The following is an 18858-nucleotide window of genomic DNA, read 5'->3' as shown; positions in this document are numbered from 1 at the left end:
TCTCCTGGCAGTTCATGGGGGCCACCTCCGACCTCTCAACTCCAAAAGACGCCTCGCAAAAGACGCCACACCACACACATGCGCAAAAGACACCGCACTGTGTGAACAGCTGGTCAGCCAGGGGAGCAGATCTGGGCTGGTGGTGGCCCTCTGGCCCAGTCCAACCCTGGCTCTGAATTACAGAAAGACTGAGTCCCATAGACTCCATTATAATCAAGTAATTCAAATTTCTAAAAACGATTTCCTTTTTCTCCTTTAATGATAAAAAAAGTGCCTTGTATTTGATCCAAACTAAAATCTAGTTAATCCTTATTGGAAGCGAACCCAGTTTATTGGGTTCATTTAACAATGACATAATTTTCTAGTAGTCATAAAGTATGGAGATTAAAAATACGGAAAGATCCATTATCCGGAAAATCCCAGGTTCTGAGCATTCTGGATAACAGGTCCCATAGTGTACAATGAAACATCACATCTGTGCAGTTCCTAATAACTAAATAAGGGCAGGTATCTATGTAATGACAATTGCACTGTATAGAGACCATTTATAAATAGCACATTATAACTGTCACTAAAATTATATGGGTAGGCCAACTTAAACCCATTTCAATTTCTATTTTGCCTATCCACAGCCTCTCCCTAATACAAAATCTGCCTATTTGCAAACAAAACATAGATCAAATGCAGGCATATTAATCTTAAAGTTAGTTTGGAATTATTATTTTTCATCATTTAGCAAATATGTCAAGCCCTCTTCTATTCATCTTCCATTCTTTCATTCAACCAATCGCCTTAAATTAAAGTATGTAGGACCTGAGCAGTCAGGTAGTTAAACCCTTTCCTTAACTCTTTATAGAATATATGAGGCAAATTCACTAAAGGGAGAATTTTCACCTGCGAAGGCATTGGCACACTTCGGGCCACTTTGCCAGGGCGGGTACATATAGGTCACATATATGTCTTGAGATGTTGGTGCAAATGCTTGAAGTAGCTACTTTTTATTAAAAATGTCCAAGGAAGCAAAATACAAACAAAAGAGATGCTCTAATGCCCTAGACATGAGGCTACCCTAAAACAAATGTGGCATGCCCCTCAAATGGTAAAAAAAGGTTAAAACAAACAATTTTAATAGTTACAACTTTTAAAGACAATCCTTAATTAAAATATGAAAAAAGCCAGTGTTTTTTTTATCATTTTTATAACATTTCGGCATACAGGATATGATGTCACTGACATAAGATTGAGGAGGATAAAGCTTCATCTTATCAGTTTGCCAGGTCTAAGCTGGCGAAGGAAACTCTGGCAAAAGAAGTAATGTCCTGTAAAATTTGTAGGGATGCAACGAATCCAGGATTCGGTTCGGGATTTGGCCAGAATTCTGCCTTTTTCAGCACGATTTGGATTCAGCCGAATCCTTCTGCCTGACCGAATCCGAATCCTAATTTGCATATGCAAATTAGGGGCAGGGAGGGAAATCACGTGGCTTTTTTTCACAAAACAAGGAAATAAAAAAGGTTTTCCCCTTCCCACCCCTAATTTGCATACGTAAATTAGGATTCGGATTCTTTCGGTGTTCAGCCTAATCCAAAATAGTGAATTCGGTGCATCCCTAAAAATTTGCACTTTAGTGAATTTGCTGAGTAACGATCGTTCTCCTGAGTGAAAATGCGCCTGGCGAAAGACCACGGAACTGCGCTATAGACGGTCTCTTTCGCTAGTGAATTGTCCTCTACTCCTGTTAGTAACATACTTCATTTTAAACCACATAAATAGTTACATTCACCCTATCCATATGTAGTGGGTACATATTAATTTGAAAAAATACTGTAAAGGTGGGAAAAAAACATGTCAAGTAAATCTAGTTATTTTATAACCCTTCCTTGAACTTTGTGCAGTTCAGTGAATTAAGAAATTCTACCACCTACAATCAGGTCTTCGGGCAATGTTAGCTGGCTGGATGCTGTTTCCTTTTAACTGCATGTCACAATCCATTTATGTAATGCAGAAAAAGCAGTTTATCCCTGGTACTGCAAATATGTAATAATCAATACCACCGCCAAGGTATGGTGAATCTAAGCAATTTCAGATTCCTATAGGGATGCACCGAATCCACTTTTTTGGATTTGGCTGAACCCCCGAACCGGCCGAATACCGAACCCTAATTTGAATATGCAAATTAGGGGTGGGAAGTTGAAAACATTTTTGACTTCCTTGTTTTCTGACAAAAAGACAAGCAATTTCCCTCCCTGCCCCTAATTTGTATATGCAAATTCAGATTCGGTTCGACCAGGCAAAATCGAATCCTACTGAAAAAGGCTGAATCCCGAACCGAATCCTGGATTCGGTGCATCCCTAGATTCCTATACGTAAAATATAATAATAAGACACAAATCCCAAGGGCAAAACTGAATACCCATCATCCATGCACAGAAGCAGAGCAGATCTTGACCCAACTTTAAAAGGTAAACTGGAAACCCTTCTGTTCTTTCGCATTTCCAAGGCGGAAATGCTGGTTCTGCAGCAGTGTTAAGAAGGCAAAGACAAATCTACATCACACAAACTTAAGGATTTCTAAACACTTTTTTGCACCATATAGTTTTGCCTTATATAGTTCACAGGGGCAAATGTTGTCTAGGTAGTAACCCAAAACAAACAGCTGACCACTAAATGCTACCTGTTACCAGTGTTGGTAACCGCCCCCCCCCAGGTCCACCCCATCAGGTCCCCCTTCCCCAGCTGCAACCCCCGGTCCACTTCATACCTGAAGACCGGTAGCAGACTTTACACTCTATATTACAGCTCCCTCTAAGTGTAAATGAATGCTGGTTCCGTGCATTTCCAGCTTTCCTGCAGTGCATATATGTAGTCAGTCTCCAGATAATATTGCTAGTCACTGTACGTACAGTATATATAATATGGGTGGAAACAAGAAGGAATTGTGGCACGGCCACAAAGGCCCAGGCCTATGGCAGGACTCCAGACGCATTTGGTGTACTCTGGGGTCTAGGAGTGCAGATCTGTGTGCTTCCTGATCCCTCCATAAGATCAACTGATAATGTTTGTGAGCAATCCGGGGGGGGGGGGCTGGTGGAGGATGCAGGCCTTTGTGCGAGCAATCTTGGGGATACATGGATGATGCCAGCCTCTGAGCGCCCTAACATGAAATCCAGTCTTGATGCCAATATAGACCTATCAACACTCTTGTATATAGAAATATATATGCATACTTATATTAAATCTTAATCTTAATGGAGAACTAAAGCATAACCAGGGGCGCTACTAAAAGCTGCTCCTGGTAACATAAGAAACGCATTTCTAGTCATTAAACTGGAAATTCAGCTCTTCTAGCGCAGAGAGCTATGGAGCTCTGGAGACCCTGGACCCGCTCCTGCGCAAAAAAGGTAAGTGCTGGGGAGTGGGGAGGGTTTTGCAGGAGTCGCCTCATGCAGCAAAAGCATTAGAATCGACCCTGAGCGTAACTAAAGAAGTTGCTAGAAATCTTGTATGTTATGTTTTGGGCTTCTGTACCAGCCCAAGGCAACCACAACCCTTTAGCAGGGAAGATCTGTGTCTCCAAAGATGCCCCAGTAGCTCCCCATCTTCTTTTTCACTGCACATGCTCTGTGCTGCTGTCACTTACTGAGCTTAGGGACCCACTCACAATATACAGTACACATAGACTATAAATTGAAGATGTTGAAGATGCTGCTGCATTATGAATGGTATCTATTTGCGAGGATTCTGCATATGTACAGATGATTCACATTTTTAGTGCTACAGGGTACCAATGCAAGTAGCTATGGGTAAGAAAAGAAGGGTACCAATGCAAGTAGCTATGGGTAAGAAAAGAAGGGTACCTATGCAAGTAGCTATGGGTAAGAAAAGAAGGGTACCTATGCAAGTAGCTATGGGTAAGAAAAGAAGGGTACCTATGCAAGTAGCTACGGGTGAGAAACAAATGGTATCTAAGCAAGTGGCTATGGGTCAGAAATGAAGGGTACATATGCAAGTAGCTAAGGATGAGAACAGAAAGCGCTTATGCTTAGGCAAAATATGCTTTATTGTTATTTTTAAAGGCAAGCCTGGTTTATGTCTGGAGCCATGTCTTGAGATTTCTAATTCTGATACAACACTAACACAATGAAAGTATATGGTGTTTTGTGCTTAAGGCTTTCTGGATTTGTGTTGCAGGGAACCCTTCAGTAAATCTATAAAGTGGACTTGGTTTTTAGCACAGGGTTGTAGAAGACATTGTGTTGTGCTGGCAGCTTGTGATGTTAACAAAAGTTATTTTTGGGGTGTCTCCTGAGCAATAAAATGTCGCTATGATATACTGTATAATTGCAATGATTCTACTTTAGGGTTTTTACACACAGTAACATTTTTGTCAGTAAGCTTATATTTTTTATTTATGCAGAGGCAATCAAATATTAAGAAATGTATACTTTTTACATTACCTTTGATTGTGTTTTATAGATTTCACCCAAGAAACATGGCAAAATTGAGTTTGATATACACTTTGCCAGAAAACCTATATTGATATAGGATCTATTTTACAAAATGCTTGGCTGGGGTTTTCTAAATAAGGGATTTTTATGTTTGGATATAATTTCCCATTTTTTTCAAGGAGGTTTTACTACAAATAAATTAATCAAATAAAGAGTGTAAAAATGCTTAATAACGGTTTGGCAGTTAATGTACAGGTGCAAGTGAAATGATGATACAGCAAAATAAAATCGAGTAAATGGGCTTGGCAGCATTAATAATGTTGCAAAAGTGATACGGGAACATTTTGTCGAAAACTGGAAAATATAGTACAGGTATGGGATCCTTTATCCAGAAACCTATTATCCAGAAAGCTCAGAATTACGGAAAGCTATAGACTCCATTATAATCAAATAATCCAAATTTATTAAAATTATTATCTTTTTCTCTGTAATAATAAAACAATACATTGTACTTTATCCAAACTAAGATATAATCAATCCGTATTGGAAACAAACCCAGCCTCTTGGATTTATTTCATGTTTACATGATTTTCTAGTAGACTTTAGGTATAAAGATCCAAATTACGGAAAGATCTGTTATCCGGAAAACCCCAGGTCCCCAGCATTCTTGATAAAAAGTCCCATACCTGTATCTGTATGGGGTTGCCACATTTTCTGGAAAAAATATCTTCTGTGCTATCAATGACATTTGCATCAAGCATCATTTTTACCAGCCAGGCAAAATATTGGCTAGGTGGCAACTCTATGTCTGTATCATTTTAATTCCAGAGATTGCCCATCCGTGAATGCCAATGGAACAGAAGGAGCATCCTTTCGACAAATTTATAAAGCTGTGTACTGCCAGAAAACTGTATAGAGCACATACACTGTAGGAATATAAAGGTTAAATATACCCTAATGATGTTCAGTGGTTAATCTACTATGAAATACTGAAATTCCATTTATTCAACAGGAAAAAACTATGAGCTGCAGGGCAGGCTGACACAAGCTCATTATATAAATCCATAATCTGGTATAGATCATACCCCCATTTAAAGGAGAACTAAACCATAAAAATGCATATGGTGAAAATTGAAATTACCGGATTATATTACAAATGCCCAGGGAACCTTAATAAAGGCAAGAGAGTTAATATAATGCCCTACACATGAGCCCACTGTAAAATGAATATTCCATATGTTAGGAAATGTCTGGAAAAAAACAGTTCCCCAAAAAAAGTTTGTAAGGACTTTTGCAGGCAATCACGCTGAAAAAAAGAAAAGACGCCAGCGTTTTTTGAACTTTAATGTATTTTCGGCTCCCAGGATATGATGTAAGAGACAGAAGATTGAGGGAGATGTAGCTGCTTTATAGCACTTCGCCTGGTCTGAAGTGGCGAAGGAAACTCCACATTTTATTGAATTTGCGGAGTAACGTCTGTTCGCCAGAGCGAAAAGTCGTCTGGAGATTGAATGACCGCTAGCATCGGTCTGTTTCGCTAGCGAATTGTCTCCTGCGCCTGTTAGTAAATTGGCGTTGTCCCTGCGTTTTAGCGCTTTAGTAAATCTACCCCTCTGTATACTGTATATTGTGAGTCGGTCCCTAAGCTCAGTAAGTGACAGCAGCACAGAGCATGTGCAGTGAATCAACAGAGAAGAAGATGGGGAGCTACTGGGTGTATTTTGGGGACACAGATCTTTCCTGCTAAAGAGCTGTGGTTGCCTTGGGCCGGTACAGAAGCCCAAAACATAATATACAACAAGCCTATTTGATTATTTAGGCTTAAGTTCTCCTTTAAGGACTACACTATCAGTGCTTTTACCTATATCCTGCACATTTTCACTTATTTTGATACTGGTAATAATTGTCATAGTATAATCTCCTAAAGAACCAGTAACATCAAAAAAATTGTTAGTATAGAACGAAATAAAAACACCAAGACAAATTTAACTTTAAATTGAAAAGCCTTTATTGAGAAATAACTTACAGAAACTCCGCTTCCTGTCCTCTACAGAGGACATTTTTTGATGTTACTGGTCCTTTAACACTGCTAATGCCTTCTGAAAGATATATATGTTAATACTTTACATATATGAGCCTTATTAACAAAGGTACACAAGGGTTGAGGGGCAGCTCAGGAGGCCCCTATATGCCTCCAAACAGTAGCCAGTTAGATATTGTTCAAGATATTTTTCACCAACTGGTTGCTGTTTTGCTTCTCACTATTCCTCAACCCTTTAGATTAATGCAAAATTGTTGAACTGCAATTTAGTTTCTTAAGCAGGTAACAAGAATCCCTCTGAGCCATACCTTCTAAAATTCTTCTTCAAAGGGTGATGCTTTTCTCCACTGAACCTAACACATGAAACATTTGTGGCATGCTACAAAATCTGATCTTTCATGGTGTACAAGCATAGTCCCAAAATCCGTCACACATAAAAGCCATATGCTGCATGGTTAATAAGGAAAACATTAAATACTTGCTGCATGACCCCCGGATTTCTATGCAGTATAGCTGTAAATTGGTACCGGTAATTCTATTTTTTAGGTGTCCATAGGGAAACTCTGGGAGGTGGGTGCTTCCAACTAAGAATGAAAAAAGAAAAAGGCTTATCTAAGTAGAACATGTTTGAGCACACCCCAGTCACACCCTGTTATTGCCAAACATACCCTGACCACACCATTATTATTATTATTATTTTTTGCAGTTCGTGATTGTGACCAATAACATTTGTCCAAGACCCCATTTTGACCAGGTCCCTAACAGAGTTCACGCCTGTTCCCTAGTAAAGTTGTAAAGCTATAAACTTGCAAGATTCTAGCAGCAGTAAAAGCATTTTCTGTATTTTATCTCTATTGCCACTAAAACAAACAGCATTAAATATTCTGCGGTGTATCCCCAAGAGGGGCATGTGCCTTCCCATTCAGAGGGATGAAGCTGAGCTCTTCTCTGGAACGGTACAAGGCCAAGCAAGAGTCATGAAGGTCAGAGACACAAAACTTGATGTAGATAAATATTATATGAGCACAGCGTAAAAGCCTCTTCTGCACCTCATTAACTGACAGTGTTAGCGTGCTTGCATATTAATACACATTAATGCTGTAGGGGAATATAATATACACTTGCTTTCCAGCATTCTCCTTTAAATAGCTACACTATGAGAAAGTATATTTCAAGGCTGTGTTGATTCCTTCAACTCCACATTCCATTATTGCATGAACCAAAATGTGGGAAACAAATGTGGGTCCGCATGTTCTACTTAGTGATATGTTTCTCATAGCAGTTTTTGTTAAATGGGGACTCATGCAGGGAATAACAGCTGGGGTTAGTGTAGTAAGACCCAGGTTTGTTCGAATCATTTGCTATGGGGATCATTGGCACCAGGTTCAACATTATTGAGCTTGCAGTGCCTGCTTGTAAACCTGTTGGTTATCTATGACTAAAAGGGGGTGGTCACATTGCAATAACTTTTTATTATGATGAAGACAATTTAATTATAGGGCCATCTGCATTTGTTTTACAATTTGTTTTTTTGAATGATTTAAGTGTAAAGGGGCGGTTCACCTTTAAGGTAACATTTAGTATGTTATAGAATAGCCAAATTTAAGCAACATTTAAATTGATCTTCATGAATTGTTTTGTATAGTTATTTAATTAATTGCCTCTCTTTTCTGACTCTTTTCATCTTTCAAATGGGGTTCACTGATCCCATTTAAAAACAAATGCTATGTAAGGCTACAAATGCATTGCCATGGGTGCTTTTTATTACGCATCTTCCTATTCTGGCCTCTCCTATTCATATTCCAGTCTCTTATCAATGCATGGTTGCTAGGGTAAGTTGCACCCTAGCAACTGGATTGCTGTTATTGCAGAGCTGCTGAATAAAAATCTGAATAACAATTAATAAAAAATGAAAACCTATTGCAAATTGTCTCTCAGTCTGTTCTTCATATTAAACGTTCATTTAAAGGTGAACAACCCCTTTAACTAGAAAATACCCTTTTGTGTGTTTATTTCAGCCAGGGGCTAGGCTATTGAGGTATGGTTGGGGTAAGATGCCATAAGCCTGAGGCAAAGTAAGAGTCTGCAGAGAAGAGTGGTCCCCAAAATATTACTCAGTGAAGTCAGGAAGAGGGACTTCATAAATGAGGATTATATATGAGAAATATCTTGGTTATGGTGTAACTGCCAGACTTAGGGTATTTATTAGAGTAGCCAGAAGCTTTAATGAGGAGAGGTGCCTCCTGTCATCATATGGGCTCAAACAGACTCATGCTCAGGCATAGAGAAATTTCCCTAAAATGCACTATAAGGCTCTATACACTTTTTGTAACCTGATGATAGGAGTCTGTAGGGAGCTTCACTATTACAGTAAGGGGCAATGAGAGAAAGAATTGTGTGCTGTGTGTAGCAGAGACCTGGATGGAACAGCACCTACACACATTCACCCTTCAATTGTTTGGTTAATCAGTCACACACACAGTGATGCACACACACAAAAATGACACTTTCACTAGAAGGAAGATGAAGGTCATACATGATCCTAAAGGTTCTACATGGAGGCCTCATTAGAACATGGGGGCAGAAAGCTACCAGAGAAAAGCCAGGCACAGTGGGCAGTTCTAAGATCTGAATAATCAGTTGTCTTTTCAGACTGTACAGCATCCCACTAACGGTTTAACTGTACCTTAGCAACCATGCATTGATTTGATCAAGAGACTGGAATATGAATAGGAGAGGGCCTAAAAGATAAGGAATAAAAATTAGCAATGACAATACATTTGTAGCTTCACAGAACTTTTGTTTTTAGATAGAAGGGGTCAGTGGCTCCCATTTAAAAAGCTGGAAAGAGTCAGAAGAAAAACGCAAATGAATAAAAAAAACTATAAAGAAAAAATAATGAAGACCAATTGAAACGTTTCTTAGAATTGACCGCTCTATAACATACTAAAAGTTAACTTAAAGGTGAACCAGTCCTTCAACAGGGTGATGCTGGGCAATAGTAGTTCAACAGATACTTATGTGTTAATTTCTTCTGCAAACATATGAATATACAGATAAGGGATCTGTTATCTGGAAATCTGTTATCCAGAAAGCTCAGAATTACAAGGTCATGTCCCATAGACTATTATTTTTTCCAAATCATTTACATTTTTTAAAAAGTTATGTCCCTTTTTTTTTTTTAAATAGTACATTGTGCTTGATCCCAGCTAAGATATAATTAATACTCATTAGGAGCAAAACAGTTGGGTTTATTTTGTTTAAATGATTTGTAAACTTAAGGCATGAAGATCCAAATTACAGAAATATCCCTTATCTTGAAAACCCCAGGTCCCTAGCACTCTGACTCTGGACAACCGGTCCCATACCTGTACTTGAATTGGTCTGATCATATATTGGCACTGAGTATCTGCTAGAAATCATATTTGGGCATAGTTTGTCCAAAAGCCACTGAATCTTTCAACAGGTGCATATGCATTGCCACATGCTTATCTGATTATCTGAATTACTAGCTGCCTGTTCCCATCCTGGAAGTAACCGGCCTAAAACGTCATTTAATCTGCCCCAGCAAGTCCTAATACTGCTAGAATGGCTGAATATTCACAATCACAAGATTAGTTACAATGTGGCAGTTTGAAGAGTGGCCAGGAGCAAATGGATTTAGCACATGATATTACTACAATCAGAAGAATCTACATTCAAATTCATGATGCATGCCATCAGCATAAATAACCCTTGCCTACAAGTAGCTATGCCCCCACTAATATCCATGACTTCATATTATAAATACCAAGGACAAGTAGATAGGATTAAATCGTACAAGGCTGAAACACATGTAGACTAATGGGCAGAATAGCACAGACTTCATAAACAGAAAGAGCCATTCTACTCACTCATATGCAGGATACTGTATATTGGGACATGGAAATGCAAAATTCAGAAGCATCCCTGCCTGTGCTGAACCCTCAGCATGTGCTACAGCACATTCCCACTATTAGCATTGTAACTCTGGAGCTTGCCTACTGTCAGCCTTGCTCATCAGCTCACACAACATTAACATGATGATGAGGAGGATCATCACTCACCTTCTCTTTGCACAGACCAAAGCCTGAGTACAGCAGGCAGCTAATCCCGATGCTTCCAGTACAGCAGCGCTGAGATGGATCTGGAACTATTTGCTGTGATTAGTAGATGATGCTCTTGTCTGTGCTACCCTACTGGGCTGCTTGGCATATACTGTTGCAGTGACCCTGAATATCCTTCAGGGGGCAGTACAAGTCAGCATTCAGCCCGGCAGCCCTGTTCCCCATTTAGATTGTTGTGTGTCAATCCTTCCTGAGACAAGGACACACGCAGCCAGTAAATAAAGGGCTAAATTTGTAGGAACTCTAAAACACACACACCCTGACTTTTCTGTTAAGCAAAAAAGGGCCACTTATTCATGAGATCATTTTTATTTGTTCACTTTAGGTTTTCACATTTGTATTTTTTCTTCTTTAAACTATAGTCATAAATGTTTCGCCCATCAATGGCCCCCTGGAGAATATATAATTCTAATAAATGCTAATTGACAGGATGTGTGTGTTGCTATGATCCACAAGGGATGCACAAAGGCTACTTACTCTGACCTTGAAAGGGTGCGCAATGTGTTTTATAGAGGCTGCTATAACCTGGAGTCATTGAGCTGCAGCTTCTGGCCAGAATGTTTTACATCACTTGCAATACAGTAACACTGTACCACTTGATTTATGAACAGGGCTTTAATAGGCAGTTACTGTAAATCTGCTTTGTACTATAACGTATATGTGTGTGGCTCCCTGATGTTATGATACAGGGACATACTGTACCAATCACAAATGATTTTTGCTCTGAGCATATTTCTAAGTCATAGAGCTGCTGTACATGAGAGGTTACTGCAATGTGCATGAAAATTACTGACCTTAGTATCAAGCTCTTTATGTATGTGTAGACTGTATATAGGTATGTACATATACATAACTCTACAGAAGGAGCTGTGTTTATCCAAGTTTTTCCTTAAAGCAGAACTAAACCCTAAAAATTAATATGGCTAAAAACGCCATATCTTATATACTGAGCGTATTGCACCAGCCTAAAGTTTCAGTTTCTCAATAGCAGCAATGATCCAGGACTTCAAACTTGTCACAGGGGGTCACCATCTTGGAAAGTGTACAGTATGTGACACTCATATACTCAGTGAGCTCTAAACAGTTAAGCTTAGGGGTTGTCGCAAATTATCCATCAGAAAACGAGGTTTGTCTGTAATATAAGCTGATGCTATAGGGCTGATTATTAAATTCTGATTCTAGTTGTACTGGTTTCTGTGCTGCCATGTAGTAATTCTCTGTATTAATTACTAATTAGCCGTATATTGTGACATTTATATACTATATGTACTGTATATTTTGAGTCGGTCCCTACGCTCAGGTACGTGACAGCAGCACAGAGCATGTGCAGTGAAAAGAAGATGGGGAGCTACTAGCGCAACTTCAGAGGCACATATCTTTACTGCTTAAGGGCTGTGGTTGCTTTGGGCTGGTACAGAAGCCCAAAACACAATGTACAACATTTCTAGCCTACTTCTTTAGTTAAGCTTTAGTTCTCCTTTAAGTCTTCACTGTGCCAGGTTGAATTAGTAGAGTTGGCTATGCTTTAAAGGGGTAGTTTACCTTCAAGTTAACTTTTAGTATGTTATAGCAAAGCTAATTCTAAGCAACTTTTAAATTAATGAATTAGTACAATCAGTTTACCGTTTTTGAATTATTTGCCTTCCTCTTCTGAATTTCCAGCTTTCAAATTAGGGTCACTGACACTGGCCAATTTGCTGAAATTGCAAACTGGAGAACTGCTGAATAAAAAGATAAATAACCACAAATAATTTAACATGAAAACCAACTGCAAATTGTCTCAGTATATGGGTAGGACTAGATGGAAGGTTTCGGAGCGTTCCGATGCGCTGCGAAAAAACGCATGCGGCAAATCTCATGCGACGGAAATAAGGTAAGAGATAGAAATGTCTGATGAAGTCGCGTTAATATGTCCCGGCACGACTGTTGGATGCAGACGCTCCACTTGCTGCAATCCTTGCCCCTTTTGGAGTCTCAGGTCAAAAGCGTGATTCATCATTTTGATGGCTGACAAACTCACATATAAAACCATACCATTTCATTAACTTGCTCTTCAATCTGAACCAGTGGCAGAACTACCAGAGGAGCGGGTGGTGCGATTGCATTCGGGCCTGCACCCCCTCGGGGCCGGCTATATGGAAATCCACTGTGGAGATTGCGCCAGGAGGGGGGTAGGGGGCACGGCTGCACAGTCTGCATCTGGGCCCTGGAGAGGGGTTGTTATGTTACTGATCTGAACAATTGGGGGGTCAAAAGAAGATGTTGAGCCATTTAAAGCCGATTTTCTTTTCACCTACATAAAAATGGCAGAGGTATTTTTTCACCCCACTTTGTTGCTCCAGCTCTATTCTCCTAGCTAAGGTGATTAAAGGGGTAGTTCACCTTTAAGTAAACTTTTAGTATGATATAGAATGGCTCATTCTAAGCAACCTTTCATTGGCCTTCATTTTTCCTTTTTATAGTTTTTGAATTATATGCCTTCTTCTGACTGTTTCCAGCATTCAAATGGGGGATCACTGACCCCATCTAAAAAAAAAAACGAATGCTCCATAAAGCTACAAATGTATTGATATTGCTACTTTTTATCACTCATCTTTCCATTCTGGTCCTCTCCTATTCACCTTTAAGTAAACTTTTAGTATGATATAGAATGGCTCATTCTAAGCAACCTTTCATTGGCCTTCATTTTTCCTTTTTATAGTTTTTGAATTATATGTCTTCTTCTGACTGTTTCCAGCATTCAAATGGGGGATCACTGACCCCATCTAAAAAAAAAAACGAATGCTCCATAAAGCTACAAATTTATTGATATTGCTACTTTTTATCACTCATCTTTCCATTCTGGTCCTCTCCTATTCATATTCAAGTCTATTATTCATATCAATGCATGGTTGCTAGGGTAAGTTGGACCCTAGCAACCAGATTGCTGAAACTGCAAACTGGACAGCTGTTGATTAAAATAACCTAGCTGTCCTTTAGATAGAATGAGCAGCATGTGCTTCAGCAAGGATTGATAGCAGGGAGTAAAAATCCCCCCCCCCCAATCCACTGATTTGCCTAAAGTGAATGGAATGCAATTTGAAGAGGGATTCAGGCATATGTCTTCTCCCTGATCCATTTATCTGTGCGGGTTCTAGACCACAAGGGGTATTTATAACCTAGAGGTGTACCTTAAACTTTCCTAGCTGTCTCCACATGTGTGCTGTCTCTGCCTGACTGTCCTGCCATTTACCATCTCGTACTACATTGCCTCTGTGGATTTCTTAAACCCTGTGGATCATTGTCTTGGACAATATAACTTGTTCTGTTTGTTTGCTGCAAGAACCTCCTGGCTTCCTTAATTTATTTTTATGCATAGAAGCGTATGTGAGTTGTAGTTCAGCTACACATTTCCTTTCCACATAGCGAAGGCCCTGCCTTGTGTTTTAGTCAAGTGTAACCCTTGCTCTACTGTGTTCTGCTGGACTTAAAGGGGTGGTTCACCTTTAAGTAAAATTTTTGTATGTTATAGAATGGCCAATTGTAAGCAACATTTCAATTGGTCCTTTTATTTATTTTTTTAGTTTTTGAAATGTTTGTCTTCTTCTTCTGACTCTTTCCAGCTTTCAAATAGGGGTCACTGACCCCATCTAAAAGCAAATCTCTAAGGCTACAAATGTATAGTTATTGCTACTTTTTATTACTCGCCTTTCAATACATTCCCTCTCTCCTATTCATTTTCCAGTCTCTTATTCAAATCAGTGCATGGTTGCTATGGTAATTTGGACCAAAGCAACCAGATTGCTGAAATTGCAAACTGGAGTGCTCCTGAATAAAAAGGTAAATAACGCAAAAACCACAAATAATAACAACGGAAAACCAATTGCAGATTATCTCTACATAATACTGAAAGTTAACTCAAAGGTGAACAACCCGTTAACCTATTATAGTTTAACATAGCCTAAAATAGTGTTACATAGCTAGGGTTGCCACCTGCCCGGTATATTACTGGCCTGGCGGGTAAAAATTAGGCTTGATCCCAATTTTATTAATAGGGGGAATGCATAAAAATATAGGAAGGCCGGAATTTTGTTCAAGAAATGTTGGCAACCCTATACATAGCCCTTACAATTGTAGGGACCCATAGGGTTAATGATCCCCATGGCTTTGAATGCCTGCACTTCCTTGTTCTCTGGTTGCTGGGCAAAAGCCCATGTATCTACTGCTTATTAGCATCATGTGTACAGTGTATCATTGGCCCAGAGACTGATGACAAGTTCCTGTCACACTTCAGTATAGTGCTGGGCAGAGGGTGGGGCTGCCTCTTTCACCTGCCACTCCAGGAGGGACTGGATGCACTGGGAGCCTGGAGCTTAGGCCCCAGTAAAGGGAAGGCCCCAAGAGCAGAGAGGCCCTTGGTGAAGTCGGGGATATAGGGACCCCTGTGAATGAGGTGCAGTCAGGACAGGGTAGTTCTCTGTAAAGCACTTTCTAGGAAAGTGGGGCAGATAAAACTAGTGAGCGAGAGCAGCCTGACTCCAACTAGGTGGGATAACAAGGGATAGCGCTGCCCTCAGGCTACATTGGCCTGTAGTGTAGGGATCACTCAGCTGAATAGGGATTTAGGGTTAGGGATTTCCCTGATCCAACATGCGGGGATTCAGGTCACTGTACAGATATCCTGAGGTATCATCTATCTACGATATCTCCCCAGGGATGTCACAAGGTGCTGGCTCTGAAATGCTGTGTTGTTACCTGACATGTAATGTGAATACCTCAGAGGATTGTGAGTATGAAAACCCTGATTTGCACTTTAAGAGAATAAAACTTGTTGCTGTTTGTTTTGTTCTGGAGCCCAATCCTGCTATTTAGTCACGCAGCACAAGTGACTAAATTCCTTCACCCTTTCAAGGCCCATCCTGTGGAGAGAGGATCAAATGTAACCGGCAGGGATGGGCGAATTTGACCCGTTTCGCCAAAAATTCGCCGCCGGCGAAATGTCGCAGACGCCCATTAAAGTCTATGGGCGTCAAAAAAATTTTGTCGCGCGGCGAAACTGGTTTTTTTTGACGCACGCTGCCATACGAGTCTATGGGCGTAATTTTTTCGGCGAAACGAGGCGAGAAAATTCGCCCATCCCTAGACTAACCAGTGCTCTGCTTGTTTCCTAGCTGGATAAGGTCTAGCCTAGATGGGGTTACACAATCATAGGTGGTTGAGAAATAAAATACAGTTGAGAAGAGAAGACTGAGATTTCTACTCGATGTTTGTTTTTAGAGTAATCTTGGAATTTTTAGAGCATGGTATTGTAATTATAAAGAATCTGAGAAAAACAATACAGGCTTTAAATCTCTTTAAAAAAAAATCAATGGATCATACCAAAGTGCGACAAAAAGTTTGTTTTTTTGCCAAAGAAGTCACTAAAAATAGTTGTAGCAGGCAGAATAGGGTGAAATTTTTGTTTGTCAAATTGGAGGATTGTATATGAATACTTCGCTGTAAATCTCCTTAAATTGTTATTAATCTCCACCTATGACAGGTTATGTGTATTTTTAATGACGGTGAAATACCAGCCAGGAGGCAACCCTGTTTGTACATAGTGTGGGTTCTAGATTATTCTGAAACTACAGGAATGGGACCTGTTATCCAGAATGCTTGGGGCCTGGGGCTTTCTGGATAAGAGGTCTTTCCGTAATTTGGATCTCCACATCTTGTCCACTTAAAATACTTGAATTAAAACCGATGGGATTATTTTGCCTCTAAGGATGAATTATATCTAGTTGGGATCACGTAAAATGTATTGTTTCATTACTACATAGAAGAAGGAAACCATTTAAAAAAAAAAAATGTAATTATTTTAATAAAATGGAGTCTATGGGACTTCCTGTAATTCGAAGCTTTCTGTGTAACGAATTTCCGGATAACTGATCCCATAACCTGTATTTGAAAAATGATATCTTGTGCTATTATACTGAGACTTTGTGGTTCCATTGCTAGCTGCAATGTAAGTGCTATTTCTCACTGAAGACGTCTTTGAGTACAACAATAGCCTATACATATCCTGCCTCCTGTTGGATCCAGCTTTTTGTTTGGCACAATAGGTTCAGTAAAGGTGGCCATAGACGTTTGGCCAATTACGATGCGCAATGGGCTCCGCCGGACGAAAGATGTCGGCACTCTCCACACACGATCCGAAAATCGTACTAATCCTCGATTCATATGATAGGATCTGTGCGTCTATGGCCAGCTTAAGTTCCTATGGCTTTAAAGGAGAAATAACCCACCCGCCGTATCTTGCATTGCCCCCCTCCCCGCGAAGTGCTTTAATCTTAAAAAAAAAACACTTTTAAATAATTCTGACCCTTAAATGCAGAAAATCGCATCACAGAGAACCGGATCTTCGTGCAGTCCTTGGGTCTCACGCCAACACACATGCGCAGTTGAAGCTGATTCCGGACTAGGCCCAACTGCGCATGCGCCAGCAGGCTTTGTGATGGTGAAGAGACCCGAAGACTACACAAAGATGGCAACTGGGAGCTCCGCTGTGCTTCTCTGCTTTCAGGGGTCAGAATGTAGGGTAAGGGGGATAAGGTTTTTTTTTATTAATGGTTTGTTTCTCCTTTAATGAAAAAAAAATTACTCAAAATTGTTTAAACATGCCAGTATTTATATATATTTTTTTTTAAATCATTTAACTTGCTGTATTTTAAATTGTTTTCTGGTTTATAGGACCCCTCTGACCACAGGAACCAGGCGTCGGTGGTGCTGACTGCGCTACCCCTGTATTTCCCTTATCTTCACAATGCCAAGTCACCAGGAGGTACTTCTAATTGTAATGTCATATATTCTCTCTCATCATTCTTTTCTCGTTCTCCAGAATTAGTGTCATTGATGAAAACATCATTAATACATATACAGTGTATATATATATATATATATATATGCACAAATAAGATCCGTACTCACAGGACTTATGAAAATTATAGAAAATTTATTGCAAGAGTCTTAGACTCTCAGACTCTTGCAATAAATTTTCTATAATTTTCATAAGTCCTGTGAGTGCGGATCTTATTTGTGCATGTGGAGATCGGAACTGTCGATGCTGCACCCAGGCGTTTGAAGCTATTTTTCGAGAGTGCTGGCTTCTTGGAGGACTATATATATATATATATATATATATATATATATAATGCATAATCTGGGGCACTTGTACATAAATTAATATGTGAACACTCAGAGCAACATCACAGATTCCTTCACAAACTTAATTTCCTACCTACTGTGTACAGGTATGAGATCTGCTATCCAGAATGCTCAAGACCTGGACTTTTCCAGATAAGAGATGTTTCCAGAATGTATATCTTTATTCTTTAAGTCTACTAAAAAATCACTTAAACATTAAATAAACACAATCAATTTGTTTTGCCTCCAGTAGGAATTAATTAATCTTAATTGGGAACAAGTAGAAAGTTCTGTTTAATTATTACAGCGAAAAAAAAGGCAATCATTTTTAACATTATGAATTATTTTGATCAAAATAGAGTCTATGGGTAACCGCCTTCCTGTAATTCGGAGCTTTATGGATAATGGGTTTCCTGGTACTGGATCCCATACCTGTACACCCAAAATGAACGTGAACATAATCATGTTATTAAAACGCTGAGCAGGTTGACCAATATATATTAATTTGATTTGGGGGTTTACATTTTCTCTGTAGAGAGATTTAACTGATTATTTTTAAGCCCCCCCTATTTTTCAAAACTGAAACCCAATAAAATAATCTGTTCCCCAAACTATAAAAACTCTCTGGGAGCCATTTCAGATAGACAGATAGCATGTCTTCCCCGATAGAATAGATATCAGCATCTGGAGCCATTTCATTTCATATGAAAAATAAAGCTGGAACATTAAAATATGTTATTTTCTTCCAGAAAGCAGAAAAAGAGACCTACATTGTTTGAGGGGTATAGTTTTCCTTTAAGTAATGAAAATTATAAAGAGTGTAAACAGCACAGAGCTCTAAAAGGAAAAAAACAAAAGCAGATGGTTCAAAGAAATATTTATTATTATTTAACCAGATATTTGGTCCTTATGGTGACGCTAGTGATCTAAATACAGAAACAAGTATTATCAAATAGGCAGGACTGAGGAGAGGCAGAAAAGGCACCTACACATTAGAGGGTTGGACCTTAGACATGTCAAAGGCTTCCTGCTTAAAATTAATTCTTTCCACTACACCCCCCAT

General features: G+C 39.4%; 1 protein-coding gene across 1 annotated transcript in view; it reads right to left on the bottom strand.

Moving 5' to 3' along the window:
* rap1gap2.S (RAP1 GTPase activating protein 2 S homeolog) overlaps nucleotides 1-10721 on the bottom strand; it is a 440223-nt gene extending 429502 nt beyond the window's left edge. The window contains exon 1 of the mRNA XM_041583680.1: nucleotides 10575-10721. The gene's annotated coding sequence lies outside the window, so the exon portion shown is untranslated. The remainder of the gene's footprint in view (nucleotides 1-10574) is intronic.
* Between the last annotated feature and the right edge of the window lie 8137 nt (nucleotides 10722-18858).

The sequence above is a fragment of the Xenopus laevis genome, chromosome 2S (genome assembly GCF_017654675.1).
Source record: "Xenopus laevis strain J_2021 chromosome 2S, Xenopus_laevis_v10.1, whole genome shotgun sequence".
Lineage (NCBI taxonomy): Eukaryota > Metazoa > Chordata > Amphibia > Anura > Pipidae > Xenopus > Xenopus laevis.
This window is presented reverse-complemented; position numbering and strand designations above follow the sequence as displayed.